The sequence below is a fragment of the Anser cygnoides genome, chromosome 18 (assembly GCF_040182565.1).
Source record: "Anser cygnoides isolate HZ-2024a breed goose chromosome 18, Taihu_goose_T2T_genome, whole genome shotgun sequence".
Classification (NCBI taxonomy): domain Eukaryota; kingdom Metazoa; phylum Chordata; class Aves; order Anseriformes; family Anatidae; genus Anser; species Anser cygnoides.
This window is the reverse complement of record NC_089890.1, coordinates 6,778,391-6,789,782: the sequence shown is the minus strand read 5'-3', so window position 1 is coordinate 6,789,782 and position 11,392 is coordinate 6,778,391.

The following is an 11,392-nucleotide window of genomic DNA, read 5'->3' as shown; positions in this document are numbered from 1 at the left end:
ATCTATTACCATCAAAAGATGCCGATAAACCTCCAATCCTTCTGCGGCGAGGTTTTAATATTCCTCCTGGAGAGCTTTCCGCTCTCCGTGGCACCGGGTCCTTATCTTCCATCAGCCCACCTGAGCGGGCTGCGCCGCTATCAGATCCTATTTGGCATTTGTTGGGGTTGGTTTTTCATTTTAATCCCCAGTTGATTTCTTTTTTAGCGTTCCTCACTTTCTGGCTCCCGCTGGACATCGGGGCACAAAGGGCCATGGGGTTGTGGGCGTTGGGAAAGCAAACCCACAGCCTGAACCCCATTAATTACGGAGATTTTATTAATAGAGAAATTATCTGCTGCACCGGGAAAACAAACCCACAACCCAAACCCCATTAATTACGGAGATTTTATTAATAGAGGAATTACCTGCTGGCAAAGTGCGGGACTCCAGCCCTGGGGTGTGGGGGCCCCTGCAAAGAGCAATGGTTTTGGGGGGACGCTGCACCTTGAGCAGGGCTGGAAGCCCTGGAAATGGGATTTGTCACCAGTTTCTGACAGTGTTTAAAAAGGGAGAAGAGGAATTTGTTTTGGGGTAGTTGGAAACTGCTGCTGGTCTGTCCCCCCCCCGCCCCCCCAAATTGCCAGCAGGTTGAAGGGAGGTAGAGAGCGGCTCAGCTCGGTGCCTGCAGACACTGCAAATGCTGAGTTATGTGGATTGGGTGGGGATCATCAGGACAAGGCAATCTCCCAAATTTCCCACTTCCAGACACACAGTTTCACATTTGGAGGGAGGAGGGATCCTCTCCCCACAGCAAAATCCAGACAAATGCCCCCAGCTACACTGCTGGTGCCAACTGCCCATCCTTCAGCAGGGAAACCATGGTCCCCTGCACGAAATGGGAAAATATTCATCCTGGGGAAAAAAAAAATCATTTGTTGTTATATACTGGGGCTTGGTGGGAGTTTATTTCCTTCTACATGAGACTGTCTGTCCTGACACGGGGAAGCACTTGTGGATGTGATGGGCTCCCAGCCAGCAGCAGGAGAAGGGTAAGTGCAGGGCACCAGGGCAGGGTTTCTCAGCCTTTTCCATTTCCAAGCCTTCATTTTCCAGCACAGGGGAAAAAAACCCTAGTCAATATATTTATGAGACCTATGAAACCTGCGGGCCGCAGGGTCAGGACGGGCACGCAGCGCCGCTTTAATGCTTTGCTGTTCCTCCTCTTAATGCTCTCCGTGCCAGTGCCTCCCTGTGGGCATCCCAAAGCCAGCCCGCAGCGAGGGGAGGGCTCGGGGCTGCCGGGAAGCACCGAGCTGCTACTACCGCCCGCACCAAAGCATCGGCAAGTGCTGAAGGAGCAGAAGATGCTGAAGGAGCGGAAGCTGCTGAAGGAGCAGACGCTGCTGAAATCCCAAGCCGCCTACAACATCGCCCGTCGCACGCAGGGGAAGACAAACCCCGGGTCTCCCTGCTATGGGATCAGCTAGGGTCAGCCTTAGGGGTGATGTCCCTGCCAGAACGTGACCCCCTCAGCTGGCCCCAAAATTTCTCTTGGGGAGATGCTCCCAAGGCTTTCCCTTGGCTTTCCCAGGGCCTTTTCCCTGGATAACAGCACCCAGAATACTCCTGGTCTCCAAAGTGAGCTTGGAGCAGAGCATCTCCGTGTGCAGAACGATGGAGATGAGGGGTAAGGACATAAAGAAATAAGGAGATAAGGAATAAGGAAATAAATAGGGAGTAAGGTATAACGAAATAAAGAAATAAGGAAATAAGGAATAAGGAATAAGAATAAAATGTTAAGAATAAAGCATTAAGAATAAGGAATAAGGAAGGAATAATGAATAAGGAATAAGGAATAAGGAATAAGGAATAACAGAAAAGGGATAAGGGATAGGGAATAAGGGATAAAGGATAAAGAATAGGGAGCAGGGAACAGGGAATAGGGAATAAGGAATAGTGAACAGGGAATAAGGAATAAGATAGACCCACTCCCAGCCCCACGGACAAGCACTGCCCTGCTGTTGGACAGCCTGAGCCCAGCGAATCCTCCTGTAGCCAGGTCTCGGGGTGCTGCAGGCGCAGTGCAGGTTGCTGGGGGCTGCCAGAGCCACTGCTCGCTTCCAGCCCAGGTAAATGGGAGGCTGGGATGGAGGCTTAAGTGAAAAATTGCCTGCTTTTTAGTGGCATTAAAAATAGCCGGCTGGCTCCTGGGATGGCACTAATGCTCTGCCAGGTCTGGCTTGCGGCCGCACTGATAACTGCGGCGCCGGTGAGTTCTCCGGAGGGCTCAGCGCCGGCAGACGGGGAGCCAGCGAGCCCCCGGGGCTGCCGCGGTGGGAGACGGTGGTGGTGGGGGGCCTGGGCCAGCGTCAGACCCCGTCGGACCCGGGGGTGCATCCCCATCAGGGGCTGCTGCTAATTACCGCTAATTGCAGGGCCCCGCAGACGCGCCGGGGCAGCTGTTTGGTACCTCTCGGAGATGTCTCCGGTGCTTTTGGAATATCAGATTGCCAATAAAAGCTGTGCAGAGTGCCGGAGGCAGCTCCTCGGCTTGATGCCGTGTTTTTATGCCCCGATTCGGGTGATGGGTCCAGCTTGGGGCTGCGATAGCTTCGGTGCCACGACCCTGCGCAGCCAGCAGCGAGTGCTGGGCACGGCAAAGGCTTCACAGGCAGCGGGGCTGGAAACCTTCCTGCCCCTCGGTTAGTGGGAGAGACAGCTCAGGGCTCGTGTCTTGCACTGGCTTTAGGTTTTCCTTTCAGAAAACCAAGAAAATATATAAATAAATAAAGCAACGCTGTTAGCCACCTAAGGGGGAACCCCTGCGTTACTCCTCCCTCCTTTTTGGGGAGAAAGATGCTCAAAGGGGTGAGAAAAGGGTTGGACCCCCCTAACCCTGTCCTTTCCGCCCTCCTGATCATCATCCAGTGCACGAATTAAGTGTTGAAGCTTCTCCCTCTGGTGGCCGGGGGCTGCTCCCAGTTAGGCGGGTGCTGGTCCCAGCTTGGGGGGCTGCAGCCCCCGAGGAGGATGGAGGCCCGTGGGGCTGGGCAGGTCCGTTTTGGGGGATTTCTCTTGGGATTTCCCCAGAGCTGACTCAAATCATTGCTGTGCACTGGACACGGCTGGTTTTGGGATCCCCTTGCTCGGGGCTCAGACACAGCCCTGGCATCTCAGAGGCGAGTTATTAAGAGGGGTAGTGCAAGGGGGTGCCACCTGAATTAATTGGGATGATAATTAATTAAGATCACTAATGGGTGGGGCTGGGCAGGTGCTTTCCCTGCAGAATAACCCTGCTGGGGGGGATTTCTGCCCCCAGCCCCTGGCCCAGCCCTGTGTCTCCCCCTGCCCTGTGTCCCCCCACCCTGGGAAGGGCTCTGGGGACCATCCTGGTGGTGCTCAGCACCTGCACCGAGCCGACCCGGGGCCTCTTGACAGCTTCTGGAGGGGGAACATAAATCTTTCAAGGCTGAAAATGTCTTTTTTTTTTTTTTTCCATTCTGGGTGAGGAAAATGGATTTTTTTTGCAACTCCCTTCAATGTCACTGGTAGCAGGAGACGCTGTTGGTACACCGCAGACCCCCTCGCTGCCCAGCCGAGCGGAAACTTGCTGCCTTCCCCGGCGTGAACTTTGGATGCTTTTTCTTTTCCTCGTTGCCTCGTTTGTTTGGGAGAATTTGCAGCACCCCCACTTCAGGGCTGCCCTGAGCTTGGGGAAAACCAGGGGTTACGGGCAGCTCCGGGGTGGGGAGAGATGGACCCTGGTGGCTGCATTGTGTTTTTTGGGTTGTTCTCTGCATGCTCTGATGTTGTAAAGTTGATAACTTCACCCCGGGTGATGCCTGGTGATGTGGAGAGGGAATTGTGCAGCTTTGGTGCCACGCCGTCCCCTGGGACAGCCCTGGGCTCCTGCACTGCAGCCCGTAGCAGCCACCAAGCACAGCTCCTCTGCTCCGAGAAGTGCATTAAAAAGATGCTGCAAAGTTAAAATTAAATCATCTGCTGCCGGGCTCGCAGACCGGGGGCTGAAACCCAGGAAGGCACCAGGGAAAGGGCAGAGGAAAGCTGGCGAAGGGGGTGCACCCGTGCTGATTTGGGCATCCCCCGCAGACCGTGAGCAGGGCTGAGGCAAAGAGAGGTGACAAAGGCCACCCTGCCTGCCGGTGGCAGGGTCTCAGCCTCTTCACCTGCTTCTCGCAGAGCCCTCAGGGCTGTTGGAGCCTGCAAAGCGTGGGCACGGGGCGCTGGAGCGGGCGGGGAGCAGGCAGCGGGCAGCAGCTCGCGGTGGAGCTGAGTGCAGGGAGCCTGCGGTCTTCAGCTGAGTTATGGGAATGCATAAAGGGAGATGTTATTTGAAAGCTCTGGATCACCGTGCTTATTTTTTTTTTTTCCTTTTTCCTTTTGGCCTGTGGCTCAAAGCTGCAGTGAAATGTGGATATGGATCAGGCAGCCGCCAACATGTGAGAGGAGGTGGTGCTGGGTGCATTGCTCAGATGGCCTCTGGGAGGGTGGAGGTGCCTCCGTACCCAGCTCCAAGAAGGGATGTGATCGCCCACCAGACCTCAGCTTGGTCCAAAAAGGCTGTGCTGGGCCCCCCCAGGATGAATTTTCCCCATCCCAGAAGGTTTTGGGGCCCCTCCTGCTGCAGACCAGCCCCACGTCCAGCCCTGTTTGTAGGGTGGATGCAAAGGGCGCATCAGGCACGGCACTGAAGACATCGGGGGCTTAATTGAGATGTGAACACCTTTTAGCCAAATACTGAATCATCTTTGGCCAGATACTGTCAAGGTCACAAGTGCTCTGCTCAGAAACCGCTGAGCTCCGAAAGAAACTGTTGCCAGAAGTCTGAACCGCCGGCTTTTTCCATGAAACCATTAGCCTTTCCCTCCTGGCCCCTAAGAGACAGCCTGTAACGGGTCCCAGTGGAAAACAGCCCCTTTCTCCTGATTGTTTCCCATCTTTTCTACTACACCCTGGCTTTCTGGGGGCTTTATTTGCTTTTCAACAGCTGCTGCACATTGAGCAGTGAAGGATGCTCTGCAGAGCCCAGCGCTATCACCGTGTCGGATCCCAGCGCCGTGCGGGCAGCTCCAGCTCCTTTTTCCCGACACCCCCAGCCCCAAACCTGGCTGGGCAGGAGGGTGGATAAAACCCCACCTTTCACACCCCCCCCCCAGTCCAAAATCACAGCCTCCCCTGAGCCCAGCGGGGCTGCCGAAGGGGTTAATCCACTTTGCGCACAAACAGATGGGAAAATGTTTCCCTCTAATGCTGCTAAATAGGCTCCTGAAAAATGCATGGCCCTAAGTGGTCTTGTAGGGCTTTCCCCCCCCTGGGGAGGGTTGGGACAAGCTGCAGAAGCGGAGCTGGGGAGGGGAACAGCCCAAATCCCTAAGGTGGGGGCTGCTAATGGCACCAAGCAAAGGGTTTTGTGGGGTTGGGCTCCAGATGGGACCAGGTGCCCCCGGGACAGCGGCGTGGCCATTAGCGGGGTGGCCATGGATGAGTTAGCAGCTGCTCCGTCCTGATCCCGCTGGACACACAAGCTGGGCAGGCACTGGGGGGGCTTGGGGAGGTTTTGAGGGGGAGAACCGGGCTGTGGTGCCCCCCCCGGGGCTGTGCTGGATGGCTCATTGCTCACAATTAGCAGCTCCAACACCCCCATTTATTGAGGTCCCCGGGAGCAAACACCTCTGCGGTCACTGGTCAAAGACCCTTTGCAGGGGACGGGTGGTGGCGGTGGGGAGATCCCACGAGGCTGCGGGTGCTGAGCTGGTCTCCGTCCTTCTCCTAGCACTTCCCCGTCCCCGCCGAGCACAGTTGTGACAGGTCCAGCGAAGGGGAAAGGGAAGCCCTGCTCACCGTCGGGGCCTCTCGCTGCTCAGCTGGCGACCGCCCCGTCCCCAAACCTGTCCCCATCCCCACGGGGCCGGGCAGGTGGCAGAGGGGGGACACCGAGCCGTGGGTACGGGGTCCTCACCCGGAGAGGGCACAGCGGCTGCAGGGAGGGAGCGGGAGTGGGTTGGGGAACATCGGGGGTGTGGGGTGGTGGAGGAAAGGGGGGGATGGAGGAGAGGTGGGAACTGGGGTGAAGGGAGGGATGGAGGGGATAGAGGGCCCTTTTTAATCTTCATCCCCACCAAGCATCCTTTTTCTTGCGGTTCCTAGCTGAACTCATCCTAATGATGGCCAAAATCCCCTGGGGGGCATGTGGAGGAGCAGGGCTGGGGACGCTGTGACACAGGCAGGTAATGATTTGGGGGACACAGGGTGGCACCCCCGAGGTGGGACAGCCAGCAGTGGGTGCTCGGTGCTTTGGGGACAGGTTGGAACTGACGGAGCTGTGAGCTTGTCCCTGCAGCACCAAGGACCCCCCCCGCCCCACCCCGCAGCCCTTATCTGATTAGGGACCGGGGGAGCCTCCGGAAAATTGACCTGCCTGAGCTGAGCCAGCAAGGGGGGACTGGGAAACCAGAGCAAATGGGCTCTTCTCCTCCTCTTAAGTGCTTTTCCCTGTCTGTCTTTCCTGCTTGGCCAGAGAGGCAGGGAAAGGGGGGGGAGAGAGGGGGCGATGCAGGTTGTGATGGGCTGGAGTGCCCCGGTGGGAGCGTGGGGACGGGCGATGGGGACAGTGCCCTGTCCTGGGGACACGCCGCCACCCCCCTGCAGCCTGCGTGGTCCCGAACAGGACCACGTCCCCGGACAATATACGGGGAAAGAGGCTGGAAAAGAAGGGACCCTGTATTTGTTTCCTATATGTAATATATGTATGTATGGTGATGGGGTCTGGGTGGGCTGAGGTAGTAATTACCCTACAGCGGGTCCCTTTGTGGGCTGGGGTCGCTCAGACCTGCCCCAAATCCCCACTGATTGCAGCTTCTGAGCTATCTGGAGATGATGAACACCCCAGTGAGTGTGCTTATGTTCCCCGGGGCTATAGGTCTGTCTCCTGGGTGCCGTGGCTCTGTGTGCTGGACATCGCTCCGAGGTCTCCCGCGGGCTCTCCTGCACCCCAGGCACAGCAGGCACCTGGGCAGAGGGGTGCTAAGCCCCCGGGGGGGGCCTCGGGATGAGGCTTTGGTGATGGGCAGGACCCAGATGTCACAAAACCAGACTTTCTGGATGCCAAATTTCCTTTTCCTTAAGGCCGATTGCGTTGCCTCTGATTTTCCGGCCTCTGCCGATTCCGTCGAAGACTTGTTATTTGATTTAGGTGATGCAAATCCCCTTTCCCTCTCCGAGGTGACAACAAAATGACACCAAACATGGGCTGGTCCCCACCTGGGGATGTCCCCGGTATCCAGCACCACCCCGAACTGTGCCTCCCCCCACAGCCCAGCACTGATTTCGGCCGAATCTGCGCCAGGGTTTGTCTTTGGGGGAAAAAATAAATAAAAAAAACAAAGAGCAAGGGAAGAAAAGAAAATCTATTGCTGGCCTTGCCGGCTGCCAAGATAACCGCCCCCTCCTCTGTAGCTGCTGTAATTAGGTGCGTGAATCCCCAGCGCGGGGAAACGCGGCGCTCGTGGGTTTTCTGTGCGGATGCGGGGCTGCCTCCATCCATACGGGGCTTTGCACCGTGTGCTGGTGGCTTGCCCGTGCCAGAGTTGCCCCATGGGGTGAAAATTTGGGGAAGGAAAGAGGAATAAATCAACGCCAGTCTATTGAAATGTTCCCTTTCAAAGCAGTCACTCCGCGGGGCTTTTTGCTCATGGGGCCGCTTCGTTCCCCCATGCGGAGCCCCAACAACTTTGGTAATGCTGACTTGTTATGGCAGATGAAATATTAAAGGGCTATGATATAGCCCAAAATTAATATTTCAACAGAATGTAAAAGGAGAGGCAAAGACGAATCCAAACAGTAAAGCTGAAATGAAATGTTTTTATCTCACAAGACCAAAATGGCTTGGCACTCCGGCTTTGATTCGCCCTTCCCTTACTTTTATATGCTATTAAAATATTTATTGGAATAGTGTAAATAGCGCTTCTGATACCCCGTGTGCCACTACGCTGTTTGGGGTAAAGCCTAAACAATTCGTGGGCCACGGGGCGAGCTCTGGGCTCAGCAGCCCTCGTGCCATAACCAGATGGAAGCATGGCTTTGGGGACGGCCACCGGCACTGCCTTGTCCCCTAGCATCCAGCCGTGACTCTTCTCCCCGTTATCCCATGTTCTGGGGCTGGTCATGTACAGTTTTAGGGTTTCTACCTCCTGTTGCCCTCCCTCTTCCCCTCAACTGTATCTCCAGTAAGAGAATAAACCCATCTCTGCCCATTTTCCGCTTTTCCCACCCATTTTGCTCTGCGAGCATCACCCCAGCGAGACGGAGAGCTGTGGGGTGGCCATGGGGACTGGTGACGGGGACGGTCCCCGAGCTGATCCCATTGCTGGTGATCCCAGCAGGCTCCTTTCCCATTCTCCATCCCTTCATGGCTGAAACCTGCAAGAACCTCGTGCCCTTTGCTTAATTTGCATGGGATCGGCCAAGGCTCGCCCTGACCTGGGGAAGAAGAAGGGGACAGAGCCATGGATGCCCGCAGGGACCCACAGCCACATGGTGACACAAACCAGCGGGGAACCAGCTGGACAACGAGTTACAATAAGATCCTCCTTTTTCTTTAGAAATAATAACATAAAATGAATTTATGGCAATTACGGGATTTCTATATTTATGTCATTATCAGAACTATATAAGGAAAGTTGGCTGATATGAATGTATTTCGGGCGCTGCTTCCAAGGGGAGGGCATTGATATATATATTTTTAATCACGTTCCAGGCTCATTAATTCCCCGCCCGCACAGAATCAGCTGTGGGGCCGGCTCCGAGCGCTCCGGCCGCTACCAGGGCAGCTGCTTTTAGGGTGAGGAACTCCCCTGCCTGCAGTAATCCTGGCTGAAAAATAGTCACAAAGCAGGAGGTTTTGGCTGAGGCTTTCACCTTCCTGGGGTGTTCCCCCTTCTTTTTTTTTTTTTGATTGTTTTTTTTCTCTTTTGTAGGCAATCTATCAGTTTTGGAGGCTCCTTGGGGTCAGAGCATGAAAAATAGCAGCCCGTGGTGTCCCCCCAGGTGCAAACCCCAGCCCTGGCCCTTTGCTTTTCTGTTAAATCCCTACCAAGGGACGGGGTTGGCATCCCTGTGCCTCGGCCCCGTGCAACACCTCTGCAGCTCCCACAGGGATTAGGGCCGGATTAGCGTCTGCTGGCCGCTGTTATCCCGGCGATTAGTGCTGCCCCGGGATTAACAGCAGGTGAAATGCAGGCTGGGGATTAATGGGGCCGTCCCGTGTGGATGCTTTCAGAAATGCTTTCGCTTGGCGTTTGCTCCTGCTGCTGGCTGGGTTTGGGATCTGGGAGCATGGCCGGGATGTCCCCATGCCCTGGGAGCAGCGGGGCCACGATGCCCCCCCGACACGACGCAGCCTCAGCCCAATGCTTTGGTCCTCGTCCAAGGCACAAGGATCGCAGCCACCTGCCCTTGCCCACCCCGGCCCCTCCACCTGCCAAACCGGAGCCGTAAATAAAAGCCAGGCGGGGTGAAAATACTGATTTCTGTAACAGCTGAAAAATATCCCGGCGGCAGTGCCAAGAACCTGCCAGAGGCAGGGAGCACGGGAGCACCCTGCTTTCAAAGCCCTCATCTAGCAACATGGAAAGGCTCCTGAGATGGATATTATGGGATGCGTGCTGCTGACACGGGCCCTGATTCCCTGCCCCGGGGCCAGGTTTGGAGTGGGGAAACTGAGGCTGTGCCCCGCTGCCCTGGGGACAGGCTGCGAGGGATGAATCACGGCCGTGCCACCGCCTCTCCCTGCTGCTTCGGCGTCCCCGGGGACTGCAGCCCGTGAGTCAGCCCTCCCCTCCCCAAAGCAATTGGGAGAGTGGTTTATAAATCACTGGATTTTTCTGAAAACCTGCGGCCGTCGCCTGCCTGCTGGGGCCGGACCCGTCGCTGCAGTCACCGGGCATTTTGGGGACTCTGGACACCGTGCCCTGCCCTCCCAGAGGGGTCCAGGGGGTGGGTTTTGGGGCAGACCTCACCAACCCATGGTTCCAGCAAGGGGTGGCCCCCTCCTGTCACCCAGCACGGCTTGCAAAGCCTCCTGGCAGCACCCAAAGGTGCTGGGTGCTCGGGGGATGGCCTGGGGTCCCTCCTCCCCCCGTGGTGCTGCCGCTCGCCATCACAACCAGCGGGCCCTTCTCAGGGGCTTCTTCAGCTTCTGTCACTGCTCAAGGTCAATCCCATTAATTGCCGTGAATTATTTTGGCATTAATGGAGATGTCTTATGCACTTCCCCTATAAATGAGGCTTCCAGGATGAACGCGCTGGCCAATATTTCCTGGTGAAGGCAGAAAGGAAAATATATGGCAGGGGAGCAGGAAGGGCCGGGGGGCTCGGGGAGGTGGCAGGGGCAGGAAAACGTGGGGAGGGGGCGCGGGAGCCACGTGGGGGTCTCAGCATGGGGACGTGATGGGGGGACATGGCCTGGCCTGCTCTGTGTGCTCCAGCCGTGTGCCGTTGGCATGGGGCAGGGGGGGAAGCGTTGGGGTCCCCTGGGTGCAGCCCCGGCATCACGTCCCTCTGCTGCCCCGGGGGCTGGGGGTGCCGGACCTGCTCCCTGCCCTCGTTTTTGGTGGAAGCACAACTCTGTGTGGTGCTGGGGGACCAGGGCCTGGACGTTCCTGCTTGGCACCACGAGGGGAGCGTGGCGTTCCCCAGGTGTGCTGGTGGTGGCGTTCCCCAAAATCTCATTCCCCCCCTCCCCCCCAACCCCCCAAGGCTGATGGGGATCCCTGTGGGTCTGTGACCCTGTGCTGTGAGTATCTGGGTGCCCCACGGGAGCTGCTTGGGGTGCACGAGGCAGAAGGGAGCAGGGTGAGCCCCTTGGTGAGTCCCCAGCCCTGGGGAGCACGGGGGGGGCCCCCAGCTGCCCCCAGCCCATGTGGGGGCTGCAGCCGGGCCCTGTCTGCAACCCCCCCCCCAGGGCAGCACAGAGAGGGGTCTGGGGAGGAAGGGGACCCCCCAGCCACAACAGGGATGGGGAAGGACCCCCAAACCCCCCCAGATGGCAGCGGGGGGGTGTGAAGCGGCCAGACCCAGCTGCCCCTCTCCACCCTGGGGTGCCGACGTGCGCCCCCCCGGCGCTCTGCGCCCCCCACCCCTCTCCCCGTGCCCTCCTCCCCCAGCCCGCAGCTTGCCCTATTCTTTTCTCCCATTGCAGGAGGGAGGGGAGGGCAAGGCTGGCCCCGCAGCCCCCCCAGGCTGCACCCATGGGTGCTGGGGGGGGGATGGAGGCCGGCTGGGAGGCTGCTTGGGGGGGGGTGGGGGGTCGGGAAAAAAGGGGCTGCATTGCATCCGCTCGGCTCCCAGCTCCTCGCCAGAGGAGGGGGAGGAGGAAGAGGAGGAGGAGGAG